The sequence below is a fragment of the Cnephaeus nilssonii genome (genome assembly GCF_951640355.1).
Source record: "Cnephaeus nilssonii genome assembly, chromosome: 16".
Classification (NCBI taxonomy): domain Eukaryota; kingdom Metazoa; phylum Chordata; class Mammalia; order Chiroptera; family Vespertilionidae; genus Cnephaeus; species Cnephaeus nilssonii.
Genome location: NC_137087.1, coordinates 62,809,436 through 62,825,015, shown reverse-complemented (window position 1 = coordinate 62,825,015; position 15,580 = coordinate 62,809,436).

The window sequence follows — 15,580 nt, the reverse complement described above, 5'->3', positions numbered from 1 at the left end:
AGGGAAAGTTGGAATCATGAAAATTCCTCCTTAACACATACGAGAAATATCAAAGCCATCATTAATACTGCTAGACTACTGAAATAGGGGAAAGCATGGAAGCGAAATCAATTCATTTCACTCATAAGTATCAGTAAAACTGAAAGAGACCTGAAACAATGGCTCAAGGACATCAAAAGGAAGGAATTGAAAAAGTATACAGGATGCAGATACAAGCAAATAAGGAGAACAGGTCACAAAACAAACGAAGGCAAAGGGCCAGACTGCAAATGAACAACACCACTGCACATCCATGACTTCATGTCCACCTCATGATAAAGCTCCCTTCCAAACAGGCAGTTGCACGGAACTCACAGGAAAAGTGGGGACCCCTGCGCAAATAGCAGTGTAACAGCAGCACAGACAATCGCAGAGGCTTGGCACTCTTTACCTCAACCTCCACACGGAAAAGACAATCTGTACATGCTGGAGCTAAACCTGGGAAAGTAAACCATGGATAGTTTTCCCTTTGCAGATTCACTGACCTCAGAGGATGCAGAGACAGAGAAAGCCTGTACAGACCACGACGTAGGTCCAAACCAACATCATACTAACCTGCGAGAACAACCGTGTCAGGGCACCACGATACTTCGGCTAGAAAAACTGCCCTTCCTCAGAGAAGGTCCATGAAAGCGGCGCAATCTTGTTCTTTCTGGAAGACAACCTCACTTCAGCCTCGGACAGCGACACGTTAAAATGCTCACCACAGACAAAGCAACAGGAGTGTCTGGGACGGGGCTGTGGCTCCTAAGACAAAAGTCCCAGCAACAGCGTGGAGCCGAGCATGAGCAGCCGCAGCTGGTTTCCCCACCAATATGTCGCCTCCCGCCTCACTCCTCACGGGTCACGCTTGCGCCTCACAACTCGCGCATGCGCTGCACGCCTCACGCCTCGCGCATGCGCTGCACGCCTCACGCCTCGCGCATGCGCTGCACGCCTCACGCCTCGCGCATGTGCTGCACGCCTCACGCCTCGCGCATGTGCTGCACGCCCCACGCTGCACGCCTCACACCTCACGGGTCACGCTTGCGCCTCACAACTCGTGCATGTGCTACACGCCTCACGCCTCGCGCATGTGCTGCACGCCCCACGCTGCACGCCTCACACCTCGCACCTCAAGCCTCGAGCATCACGCCTCACGCCTCGCGCCGCACACTTGCCACACACCTCACCCAGCAGCCTCTGCTCACGGCCACCACGGGGCTCACCTCAGCCTCAGCCGCAGCCTAGCGGCCACTGCCCTCTCCCTCAGTAGAGGGCCTTACAGCGGAAGCCACAAGCACGCTGCTCCCAGGTCACCACTCGCCTCAGGCCCACCAATACCTGCCTTGTCCTTGAACCCCCGGGGAGGCAGCACTTGGGCCACGCCCTCTCCTCAGCTCCTCACCTTCATTCCCTCAGGCTCAACAGGTCTATCACCCCAGTCCCTGCCGTGGAAAAAACGCACATCACACAGGTCTTTGGTTTGGGACACACAGCAAAACCTCGCCCGTCAATCCCAGGCCACCTCCGGCGCGGAATCTGACACAGGCAATCATGCCAAGCTGGCCAAGCGCCTGCTTCATGAAAAAGTTTTTTGCTTATGCTTTCTCTCAGCTGTGAATCCTCAAGGAGGACACTTATAACTGAGCTTATAAGAGAAAGAGGCAGGGAACCCAACAAGGTGCAGCTCAGTGGACAGAAGGAAGGAGCTGAGGACGGATTCCGGGAAGGGCTCACACGCAGAGGCTTCCCACTGCATAGCCAGCATCACCATGCAGAAGGCAACCAATGCATGGACGCCTGTAATTATGGTTGCTTCTGCCTAACACACTCTCGCCTCCTCTCTAAAAACAATAAGCACCCATTTTGTTACAAAAGAGAGCTAGAGTGCAAAGGAGAGGCATCGGCAGAGACAAACACATGCATTGGTAGCCTCCCACATGCAGCCGCCAGTCAGGGAATGGAGCTGGGAAGGGAAATGCAGCTCCAGGCCTTTGTCCTCTGGCCAAGGCACTGCTGCAACCACACAGGCTGCCCGGAATCCTGAGACAGCATCGTGCTGAAGGCCTGCCCTGGACACGTAGCAGAAAACCATGTGCCCTTCACAACAGGCGAAGCAGGGAGGGAGAACATGGCCACATATCTCTCCTCGAGCACTTACTGAGGACCCCAGAGAGGTATGTTAAAATGGAAGAACTTACTCTCCTACTGCATCCTCACGCCTTCGACGAACCCTGGCTCCACCTATCCGGTGATGCCCATCAGGGCAAAACAGAAACGTAAGCCCAGGTCTGCTAAGTCCTTCCACAGACCCCCGCAACTCCTTCATAGGCAGCTGGAAGCACAACCAAAAAGCTGCCCCCAGCTGTCTACTCGTCCCGTGCCTGCCCCAAAACTACCCATGCAAATAAGGCAGCAGACAACAGACATGGACAATGACCATCCAGACACCTACTGTGAAGGGCTCCTGAGAAATAACTTAGTTCAAACACACCGGGGAAAAAATGCCTCATCTGCATTTCTACACAAGGGCCTCCCTCACAAACCTCAAATGGGGAATTGACGGGAAGTATGCTGGCACAGAACACCGATCGCTAAATCGCTTACACCGACACAAGATGAAAATGGAAGACACTCACTAAATCACAACGGAGCTGAATTGCACAACGGGAAAGAGAACTGAGTCAGGGCATCGTGGCCCCAGGACTTACTCAGGCCATGACAAGCACTGCAGGCGGCACAGAGGTAAACACATGACCCATCAGTTACACACACCAGACAGTGGAGGCAGATTCAGGACCCCAGAAAAGGAACCTGGCACAGCACACACAGCAGATCAAGAACCAAATGCAAACAGGACACATGAAGCCAGAGCGCGGACCATAAGCACCAAACAGCTGGCAAAAGAGAATGACACAGGACACTTTACATAAGGACCTGAACCCACAGGTGCACATGGACAGCACACAAAAACAAATGCAAAAAACAAGGCACGCCCAGTCAAAACTCAAAAAAACAGACCAAGGCATACCTTCACACCATTCACACGGAGATCACGGATACCGCAATCAAAACTGAGATCTGCATACAGGGAGTCAGGTACCTAGTCAGCCACTTCACAACAGAGGCATATCACCACATCACGCACACAGGAGGTAAACAACATGTCCTCACACACTGTAAATGGCACCAAGACCTCAGTGACCTGAACACCTAACATCTTACCGCCAAACCATGTAACCTGACAATCCTGTGCAGACAACACAAAAATTAAACAAAGCACAGAAAGAAGCAGCAATATCAAACAGTGGACATGTATCAAATGAGCATCATGTCCCCGGAGCAAAGTAGACAGCTGGGCAGCATGACGGGACCTGAAATGCTCACGACAGTAACGCCCAATAACCACACAAATCAAAACAGGACCGGCTCCCACCTGCTAGTTTCAAAAAGTAGTGTTTCTGCCTCGTTGCAGAATCCCGAGTCCCAAAACAGCAGATGGCAATTTGAAAAGGAGTGCTTGCCAACAACACTACAAGAAACAACACAGGCACACATCCTTAGTGAAAACGCGTGCCATTCCAACTGTAGCCACAAGGTGGCAGCAAAGGAGCAAACATCACACGAAGACGTTGCAAAGTTGGAAAGACAGGACCAAGACTTGCTGCAATAGCCACAAGGTGGCAGCAGAACATAACACACCACATGTACACGATCAAAGGAAGAAGAGACGGGAACATCAGTAAAGGAAAGGACCTATACAGGGAACCCACAAACGGCAAAGAAAAAGTGCTCAGCCAAGGCCAAGTAACTGAGGACCCCTGAAGGGGCGAACGGCCGCGCAGGCTGAGCAAAGGAATAGGCCACCTTGTCGCAACAAGGATAACACCACTCCCAGGGAAAAAATTAAAACTTAAAAATATAAATAAAAACCAAAAAAAAAAAAAACGCAGCCAAAACCAATTGGTATCACTGGATGGAGCGTCATCCTGCGGAATGAGAGGTCCGGGGTGCGACACCACTCAAGGACCCATGCCTTGGCAGCGCTCACAACCACAGCAACGGGTGTGCAGGAGGCAACTGATCAATGTTTGTCTCTCATGGATTTCCCTAAGTATGTGAGTCTCTCCTGGTACGATACCAAAAATACGAAAAATATATTTTTCTTTAAAGAGGGAAAAATGAGGCGCAACCAAAGCAGCGCAAACTTTGGCTAAGGCAGTCAACAGGAGACACGCACTTCAAGTCACACCCAACCCGCAGTTGGCCACCGCACTCCCCAGTTTCCCTACCCGTCTCACCTCAGGAGTCAGGAAGTCAAGCGCGATGCCAAGATCCTACGGGTGAATGCGAGAAAGGCGATCCCCCAGGAAGGTTCCATATCCTCAAGCGCCGCAAGAAGGAATCATGCCGAAAACAGCACGATGAGAGGCAATGAGCACAGAGGCCTGCCTTGAGGCTTTGGAATCTGAACCGCAAAGCGAACCACAGGTGAGCACTACTGTTTGGGCAGCAGAGTTCAGGCAGCTGTAAGCTATCCGCGCAACTCTTGGCTTCCCTCCTTGAAATGCCCTGAGGGAGGAATGCTTGAAATCTGCATCTACACAAAGAGCTGGGCTGAGCCATTGTCTTCTGCCAGCAGAGACCTTGCAACTCCAAGATATGCGGGCAGGGAGTAACTTCCTCTTTCCGTGGCCCTGCGGCTGTACCTCTTTGTAATGACTATCAAGCTAATAGCCGACCATCAGGAAGCTCAAGTACGCGCCGCCCCTGCCAGCAAGAGAATGGAATGCCCATCACCCCGCTGCGGACCCCATCGCTGCGCTTTGTGAGCGGAGCCCTGCCCCACACCCAGAAGGTGGCACCCAATGAATTCCGTGGGAAACAGTGACGCAGCCTCATTTTGAGGAGAAGATCTAAGTGAGCCACGCGAACTGCCCTTCCTCTCCCAGCGGCACAAATCCTCAAGCCACCTTACATGCAGATGTGAACAGAACCAGCACCAAGCACTCACTCAGGGATGCACCACAGGAATATCAGCAAAGACCTTGCGTTCACCAGACTCCTGACAGCAGAGGGAGGAATCCGCAGCAGCTCACCCAGGAACATCGTGCGCCGCGGGACTCGGTGCTCGGATCCAGCCAGGGGCCGATTGCGCCCCGCCGTCTGCCCGTCGGCCGCCTGCGATGCACCTGGGTGAGTTGCCTGTGTGAGGCAGGACATTCCCTTCTTTCAGTCGAATGTCGGCATTCCCTGTGATCAGGCTTAACGCTAGATGATGACTCGGGGCACCAGTAAGAGGAAGAGGCAGGGGAAACCAGAGCAAGGCCAATGTGGAGGAGACATGGGTGGCTGTGGCTGAGTGGGGGCAGAGAAATGGGAATGAAACGGTGATAGTGAGAGCAGGGAAAGCAGTGAGAGCCCAAAAAATAAGGGCTGAAAGAGGTCAGCTCCGAAGGAGGAAGGACCACATACTCCCTCCTGGGCGACTCCCGCGTGCCCATAGGGAACAGGGAACCTGTGGGAGGGAGGGAGTGAAGGGCCAGGCCTAAAGTAGGACGCACATGGCCCTATCCTGGGATGGCCCTTCTCGTGAGGTATTGGTGACTGTCTGACCATGAGGAGCGCAAATAAGGCCCATGAGGCCAGCTCCAGCAGACAGGGTGGCGGTTTCAGACAGCTGCCCGAGAACACAAGGCAAGTACCAGGGCTGAATGGCGACGTGAGGGGCAAAAGCCTCCCGGAGCTCAACCCTGAAGCAGCACACTGTTGATAGCACGCCATGGCAACCCTTGGAAATATAGACAGAATGCAGTGAACCCTGGGAAAAAGTAATAGCAATAAGGTTAGCAATAAACAGCACAGAGGAAATATGAAAGACCTTTAATGTTGCCCCAGGAATGATACCTGTGGATCAATTCCCAAAGTAGACTCCCTTGAAAGTGCAACAGTGAAAAGGCAGGACACACATGAATTCAAATTGCTATGTGAAAGGCAGGGAGTCTTTCAGGAACACAAAAGCGCTCCTTGGTCAAGAGAAAAAATTGGAGGCTCCAGCTTGTTGGGAAGCACTCCAGCCCTGAGCAACACCGAGAAGATCCACAGGAGTGACACCGAGGAAAGGCTTCGGAAACGAGTAAGTGAAATCAAACCCCAGGGGCCCACCTTGTGCTCTCCATCTGCCCTCTCTGCTGCCAGAAATTCCTTGTGCTTTCTCCAAATCACTGCACCCATCCCCCTAATTCCCTACACCCTCAATGTCTGCTCTAATGATGCTGCCTAATGATGTAGCGGGAAATGGGGAGACTAAGTCTGAGAAATGTGAGTGAGGAACCGCAGCAGCTACATTTAACAGCGCAGCCTTTACTCAGAGGGACGGGAGGTAAGAATAGGACATGTTCCCAGGGCAATACCATAGCTTGGAGTGGCAAGTGCAGGCAATCCCTCCTTTGACCCATGAACAAGCAGGGAAATTGCTAAGCCATTCCTTGCAGAGACACATGGACAATGCTGCCTTTTCGTTTTCGCAGGCTGATATCACCGGGAAGAGCAAGAAAGACATGCCTACAGCACACATGGAATGGCTTCCCTGGCAATGCTATCTGCAGAGGCAGCAGAAGGTGAAATCCCCGTGCAACAAACAGGAGCTGCAGCGCTAAGAGGTGAGTGCCTCTGGGGGAGCACAAAGGAACATGTGCCCAGGTCTGCCTGTGGGTGTGGGAGGGTAGCCGGGTGTGGGAGGGTAGCCAGCTGTAAGGACAGAGCGGAAGCATCCCCTCAGGGCAGGAGACAAAGCCCTCTGCTCCCAGCTGGGGGAAGGGTGGGGCTGAAAGTATCCAGGTGTACTGCTAGGGGCGCTAGGCACACAAAGGAGACAGGTGGACCAAGATGCTCTCCATCCAGCAGACAAATCCCCTTTGTGTCCCTGGGGACAAAGAATACAATGACGGGAAGGGAAGGCAGAGTGTGGATGAGATGAAGGTGAGCCCCTCAAAAAACCTGAGTGGCATTGGCGTAAAGCACTGATATTCATGAAACGCTCACCCACTGCACAGGGAAAAGAAAGACAGGAGACCATGCTGCTGCTGCTGCTGGGGACAGGTGACTGGAGGACGGGCTGTGGAGGCGCATCTTGCTCGAACACCACAGCCATCACGGCTGACCAACCAGACTGTTGAGCGGCATGCATACGGATGGACAGCACCACGCCTCACCATCCAACTACAGACACAGAAGCCAAAGAGCTCATACGTAATACCCGCTCAACAACAGCTGAGAAAAGGACACATGGACATGAAAGTACCCATTCACCCTGCCCAGCCACTCAAAGGATGGCCTCTCCACAATCCCTAGCCCTGCGTAACCCTCCCTGCCATGCCCCCTCACACCACCTTGCACCACAATTGCTCTTGTGTCCCCCTGGCCCCGGCCCCAGCACCCTGGTGTGGTGAGTGTCAATGATTTCTTTGTGGACGAGCGACTCCGACCAACATGTTGCGGGGAGGGGGACACGGCATGTGACAGGGTGGACACTGGGAGGAAACAGGGAGGGACTGCCGCCAAAAAAGTGAGGGAATGCGGTGCGTGTTTTGGGGGGAGGCAGGGGCACACCTGGTGAGTGGGCAAAGGTATCAGACAAAAGCAATAGCTCTCGGGCAACACCCACTAGAACAGTGCTTGGATCATGAGAAAAAGGTGGCAACTCTCTGCTGGCAAAGAGGAACACTCATGAAGCACACAGCAAGAGGTACCCTAGGGGGAGTGGGACACCAACCCTTTCCTCACTGATGACATGTCGCTGGGTTTATGGCAGGGTGGGAAGAATCCTTGGGAGTTTGTAGGGAAGGACTGCACACACAAAGGCAAACAGCTGTAGAGCTCAGGGATGACGGCAGGAAAAGCAAAGACACTCATGTCCAGGGCACCCTGACAGACAACCCAGGAAGACTGCATGACGAAAAAAGGGTGCCTGCTGGCTCCCCACAGTCTGGGCAGTTGTGAGGTAAAGGTTGAGGGCACAGACAAAACTTGACTCAATCACCTTGCACATATGTATTTGCAGATTTATTTGAATGCACGGATCTGACACAAGCAGTAAACAACAGCGGGCACACGCTCACAGGAAAGTCCATGGGGGGCTGGGGGAAAAGCATACACTGAGGGGATGAATTGCGGGAACAACGCGGGGGGTGGGGTGGAGTGGCAGAAATCATTCCTGCACAGATGGGTTGAAATGAACGGGCAGAATAGCCCCTCTTCTGGAAACCCAGTCAGCACTGTGAATGTAAAAACATGGTTAGAACAGCCCTGGCACTTGTCTTCGCAGCTATCAATGCTCTTGGAAGTGGCTCCTTTCGCCAGGAGAGGGCAGCACACTCAGGACTGTCCAGTAGCAGACAGCACACATGCAGACACAATCACAGTTTGCAGGGTAGTAGACATTGGACCTAACTGACAGATCACCGAAATATCAGCGACCTACCTCAGCAGGCACACAAGCAATGCAGGGATGTGGGACGGTTCCCACAGCCGGGCCTGTGGGTGGCAGCAGTGCCACCAAGGGTGGGGGGCGGAGGGGCAGCACTACTGTTGGACATCTGGCAGGATCGAGGAGGTCTGGGTTTACTGCCATGACATGCAGCGAGCACTACCACTGCCTCTACACACCTTGGGCGGAAAGGTGGGGTGCTTGGAACACAAAGCCCCCATGAGTGGGGTGTAATCCAACAAAGCAGTGCCAGGATTTCAGCTGCTGGACAGCGGCAAGAGCAGCCATCAAGCAGGGCTGGGGAGGTGGAGGGCTTTGCTCCCCTACTGTGCAAACAGAAAATGCACTTATTGCCCACAGACTTCCTGCAGCTGCCCAGGTCTGAGAAGCCCATGAAAATAGAGGTCAGCAGAAGCAGGTTGCTATAGCCACAAAGGGTGCTGGCACAACCTTTGAAGAGCAAGTGGGGAGGTGTGTGTGGGGGGGGGGCGGGGGGGGTGCTACACCCATGGGAGCACTCGGGGAAGGGAACAGAAGGAACGAGGGAAAACTGCGCAGCACAAACACGGATAGACTTAAGGGAGGGGGGGGTTGGAGCTGTTAGCACACATACATCAGGCCGACATACAAAAAACAATGGGCAGACAAGGAATAGAAACAGGAAAGCACACCACTTCCAACAGCAAGCAAACTACAGCCTGCGGGCCACATGCGGGTGTTTTTGCTGTTTTTTTTTTACTTCAAAATAAGATATGTGCAGTGTGCATAGGAATTTGTTCATAGTTTTTTTTAAACTATAGTCCAGCCCTCCAACAGTCTGAGGGACAGTGAACTGGCCCCCTGTTTAAAAAGTCTGAGGACCCCTGCATTACGGGGATTATATTATTATAATACCCTTAAATCAATTTACATATATATATATATATATATATATATATATATATATATATAGTAACCAGGTGGTTTTGGTATTTAAATTCCTCAAAGTTGAACAGTAAGAGCTCTTTCATATTGCCATCAGTCGTCTTTTTTTATCTTTATAATCATGACTAGAGGCTCGATGCATGAAATTTGTGCACAGGAGGGGAGTGTCCCTCAGCACAGCATATACCCTCTCTAACACAAAACCCCTTGGGGGATGTCCAACTTCCAGTTTAGGCCTGATCCCACAGAGGTCCCTCAATCTGGGACCACTGGCTCCTAACCGGTTGCCTGACTGCTGGCCTGATCCCCCTGACTAGTCTCCCCTGCCAACCTGATTACCCCTAACTGCCCTCCCCTGTTGGCTTGATCCCCCTAACTGCTCTCCACTGCTGGCCTGTTCCCCCTAACTGCTCTCCCGTACTGGCCTCTGCCTTGGTCCTGCCACCATGGCTTTGTCCAGAGGATGTCTGGTCCAATTAGCATATTACCCTTTTATTAGTATAGATAGAGGCCTGGTGCACAGCTGGGGGCTGGCTGCCACATAAGGGGGGGATCTCTACTAAGAGTGGGGACAGCATGAGTGAGGGGCTGAGGGCCGTTTGTAGGCTGGCCACACCCCCTTTGGGTGGGGGTCCCCACTGGGGGGGTCATGGCCATCCTGGGCGAGGGGCTGAGGGCCATTTGGGGGTGGTTTGCAGGCCGGCCAAGCCCCCAGCTTTGTCTGGAATGATGTACGGAAGGTCTCCTGGTCTAATTAGCATATTACTCTTTTATTAATATAGATTATTTTATTATTGCTTGGATTGCCTGCTCTCCCAGAACTTGACATGAGAACAGAAACACCAATCCCAGCCAGAGAGGATATGAGGGTGAAGAGGCATCTGACCACCATCCCAGGTATGTAAACAAACCAGAAAAGGCCTCTGTGGCTCGGCCCTGACCCCTTCCTCTTCCCTACAGCTCCCTGTTAGCATCTGACTTCTCCTTTCCTTCCTGTCTCTCTTGAGAGTTTCAGATGGTCCACCCAGCAGAGAAGGACAAGACACTTTGCCCATCTGGTCTGCTAAATTTGCCAGATCTGTCCAAAGATCTGACTTTCTAACTGTCTAAGATTCTGCCTATGTCATATGGCCTTTATGTTTTTCCTTGCTAAGCACTATTCATTCTATAGTGCAATTATACACTGAGTGGCCAGATTATTATTATCTCTGAACGCATAATAATCTGGCCACTCAGTGAATTGTCCCAGAGAACTCCTGTGGCCATTTCCTGTTCCCTGTCATCCTATCTTCCCTAGTTCTTCTAGCTATTGTGTTATTTGAAGTGGAGCGAAGGATGGGAAGGTAAAATTTCTTCTTCCATTCCAGTGGGAAACTACATTGGCCCTACTGTGGCTTAACCTGTTGTCTCTGCCTTGGAAACAGACAGAAAGCACACAAAACACCATGTCAATCAGGTGAAGGAGAGCACAGCCATCTGCTTTGCCTTGTGCCCACCTTGGAGACAGTTCTTAGGGTCAGAGTTCCCACGGGAGACTTAGCACAGGCCACACTGAGACGCATACGAAGAACCAAAGGGTTGGACTGAGGGCCTGGACTTCATCAAGAGACAACAGGGGAGTGGGGTCCAGTAACGTGAAGTGGGTGATGTTCCGCAGAATAAGAACTCCCAAAAGCAGGGCGTGGAGTGCTTACAGTTCCCTGCTAAAGCGAGAGCCGGGTCTCTGAGGAGCGCCTGGAGTTGGCTGGGACTCCTGAGACAGACAGACAAGGCTCCCTACGCACGCTGTGCCTTTTGGCTGACTGGTCCTGTGCACCTAAAGTCTGTGGCATGGTCGGGGTCTAGAGAACCTCCACCGAAAAGAAGGTATGGGATTCCCAGAGACTGGCTTCCACTGGGATAGGACAACGCCCAATGGGTGGAGCCAAGATTCCCTCAGTTCGTAGCACCCATTCAGGTGGCCTGTGAGCAAGAGCTTCAGGTGCTGATGGAGGCGGCTGGAGAAAAGGGCACTACTGAGCTCTGAGAAGGGAGGCCTCCCATCACTGTCGCTGTCCCTGAGGGCGTCTCTCGGGTGCATGGACCTTGCTGCTGCTCCATTTTCCATCCTGGGGTGGGGGGAGGGGGAGATAGGCAGCCCACCTGAGTCTTAGAAACCGAATCTCAGGGCTGGAAGGATCTTGGAAGCCAAACCTGGGGCCACCCGGTGTCTTAGCACGCCTGCCACCTGCCTCCCGCCTCCTCCTGCCCCACAGGAACCCCAACCTGAAGGCCCTCTTGTCCGTGGGAGGATGGAGCTTTGGTTCTCAAAGGTAGGATCCCTCCCCAGACGAAGATGGACTAGGAGTTCGGAGGCATGAGGGTCACAGGACCCCAGACTTGTTAGGCCCAGGGTCCCATCTCATGTACAACGAAGAAACGGGAGCCCACAGAGCCAGAGGGACTTGCCAAGAGTCGCACAACAGCTGACAGTGGATCTTATCTTTCCTTTTTACCACCTCAGACCTGAGGCTGGACGGAGGGGGGTGGAAAGAATGGGAAACGGGTGGAGAGACTGGGAGGACTTCCCGGGGTGGGTGGTGTGGGAGCAGGGCGTATGGGGGGGGGGGGGGGGGCACGGCCACAGCAGCTCCCATTTAGTGCGTGGTTACTAAGTGTCAGGCAACCTTTCCAGCCATTTCACATGCAATCCTCACAGTGGCACCAAGATAGTATATTTATGCCCATTTTACAGATGAGCTCACTGAGACCCAGGTTACAACCTGTGCGAGTGGCTTGGCTAGTGGGTGATCGAGCCTCCCTTGGAAACCAGGGGTATCTGTCTCCAAAGCACATGACTATAAGTGGGTACCACTGTGTCTCCTGTGGATGTGGGCTCAGGCTCCTGCTCCTCGGGGTACAGAAACCCCCCAGAGGGGACCGTGCCCAGTGTCTCAGCACTAAGCACTTTTCTGTGGTGATTTCATTCCTAGATTTTCCAAAACAGCCTCCAACGCCCACAGTCACGGGACTTTCATCAAGTCGGTGCCACTGTTCCTCCGGACCCACAGCTTCAACAGGCTGGACCTCGCCTGGCTCCACCCTGGACGAAGGGACAAGCGGCATCTCACCTCTCTGGTCAAGGTGTGGTCGGGTCCGGGACAGGGCCAGGTAGGCGGGCAGGACCAGGAGGGGTGGACAGAACTATCTCCCACCGATGTCCTGTGAGGGCGGGGAAGAGGGACTGAGGCCTCCATGCTTCAGGGTCCTGGGACCTGACCCTGGAGGAGGACCTACAGGTCTATGTTCAGAGACCCCGCAGAGCAGGAAGATGCTGTGACCACAGTGGGGGTGGGGGTGGGGTGGGGTCAGTAAGCAAGCACCCATGTGTCATGCCCACTTAGGGGGTGTCACTGCACAGTCCCTATGACGGGGGACACTCAGGCACATCCAGGGAGGGCAGCCCAAGCATCTCCAGGGACCAGGGGAGAGCGACCGTCCAGACAGATCGCTCACAGCACCAGCTCGGAAGTGACACTTGAAGAAATCATGGCTGAGTGTTTCCAAAAGACATCAAGCCACAGACTCAAGGAGCTCTAAGAACCCTTGACTGCTCACTGCCAAACTGGTGGAAATGAAGTTAAAGAGAGGATTTTAACAGTGGCCAGCAGAAAAGACACAATTATGTTAAATGGAGCAAGAAGCATGAGGCTAGACGACCCTTCAGAAGGGAACACAAAATAAAGATGTTTTTGGATCACTAAGAGGGTCAGGGTTTCTCACCGCTCACCCACACTCAAAATACACATCAAAAGTTCATCAGGCAGAGGGAAAACTATCCAGATGAAGGGAGTCAATAAAGTCAGAATAGAGAGTGCCAAACTAAAAGGTAGATAAAAATAAATAACATTGACTGTGTTAAATAATATGTTGTGGGATTTAAAACATATATGCAATAGACATAATTAACAACAATACAAATTGCCAATGAGAACTTACAAATCTGGAATTCAACGTCTTATCTCAGCAAACCTCACAAAATACTGCTGTGCCTACTGCCACCTAGTGGCAGCATATGATAATTGCAGGAACAGCTAGGACAAAAGATTTACAAGGTGGTAACCAAAAATCTAGTTATCAGTAAACATGGCAGTCTGGCATCAAGTTGTTCAATCAATATTTGTTGAGTGACTAGGTCATTGCTATGTTTTCTTCCTGTGTTTCTTATTAAGAGAAAATCACATTAAAATAAAAACTGACATCGTCTATTATAAAGAATTCAGTCAAACATGCTGACATCCCAAAGATGGAAGTGAAAACACAACCCCACTCCCACCAGGCAGAATAACCAATCACATTAGGTGAACACAATTTTGGACAACTTAATATGCAAATACAAAAAGAGAATTATGGGTAATGAACAGATGGGTAGAGATACTTTTATAAAACCCTAACAATCATATTTCAGATACAATTTTAAATTTAATTTTACTTGAATTTCACAAAACAGAAAGAAAGACAAGAGACACTTCCCCTAAAATATCCCTTAAAGATTAAAAAAAAAAGAGAGAAAAGCTGTGACAACATTAAAGGTTGAAGTCATTATGATTTTCTCTAAGGACATATTTTCATTTTTGTGTGTATAGTCTGAATTCCTGCTGTGACAGATGCGTTCATTGGCCCAGCCACACGGACATGATCACACATTTCTGAAAATACTGAAGTTCTTCTGTACCAGTTAGTACATGTCAGCCCTGGACTCTCTCTCCCCAGGGCTCTCCCTCTCTCCTAGATGCCCCACCCCACCACCAGGACCAACCCCAACACCCCCCCACCCCTACCCCCGCCCCCGTCTGCCCAGAACCCAAAGCTACAGGGGAAGGGGACTCTGGTCCAGTCTCCATTCACCCTCAACACCCACCACTTTGCCCCAAGAAACTTAGTTTACATCAAAGTATAATAATAAAAGCATAATGCACTAGATGGACTGGACAGCCGAATGACCTCCCAGACGAAGCCGGGGCTGTAAGGGCCGACCCCCGTGCATGAATTTTGTGCATTGGCCTCTAGTTTTACATAATGGCCTCGGGTAAGACTTTGTTTGCTGAAAATATTCAGTTTGAAAACCCCTGCTCAAGATCAGCCCTTGCAGGTTTGCACAGTCCAGGATTTCAGGATTCTGAGAATGGAGGCCTTTCTCCCTAACACACCAGCTCCTTATAAAGCCAAGTGCCCGTCTGCCTCCTGGTGTCATTACATCGCATCCAAATGGGCAACAGACACAGACCTGCGGGTGTGGAGACGACCCCTGACCCCTGAGCCGGCTCCATCGGATGAGGCAGAAGGTGCTGGGGCCCAGGCTCAGGTGGAGGCGGCAGGAAGGGAGTGGGCTTTGCTCCGTGCCCAGCCCTGTGCCAGGTGCTCACGGCCCAGATCCTCTCCAATCCTGAGAGGTGTTTCTTTCCTCCCTTCCCTCCCTCCCTCCCTCCTTCCCCTCCTTTGGGATTTACTGAGCACCTGTCTGTGCCAGGGGCTGGGGCACAAAGGCAAAGCTGGCACCCCAACACCTCACTGCCCCCTGAGAGCGTCATCTAAAAAACGACTGATTCGGGTGAATGCAGGATGCAGGGGGAGCCCCAAGTGACTCGGGGAAGGTTCTACAGGGGACTCGGAGCCGAGCTGGGACCTGAAGGACAAGGCAGGGCATTCCAGGTGGAGGGAACTGCATGTGCAAGGCAGGGAGGCAGGAAAGAGGCCGTCTGGTCTGGGAACTGTGGGAGGGCGATGGGCCCAGGTCCAGGAGATCTGCTGGATGAGGTTGGGGTCCCAGAACCCACTACCTGGATCCTTTGCCTCCTTGACCTCCTTTGCTCTAGGCTGCTTGGCCAGGAAGAGGCCCCGCCCATCTGCACAAAAGGAGGCTTTTTTTTTTGACATTTTTTTATTGAGGTATTATATGTGTACATATCTTACCATTGCCCCCCCCACACACACACACCCATACATGCCCTCACCCCCCAGAGTTTTGCGTCCATTGTTTATGCTTATATGCATGCATACAAGTCCTTCGTTAAAAGGAGGCTTTGAAGCTGGAGAGGGATGAGGAAGGAGGGGCCAGCTAGTGTGTATTTTTGGATTCTCAAAAATCCCCTCTCTTCCTCCTCCTCC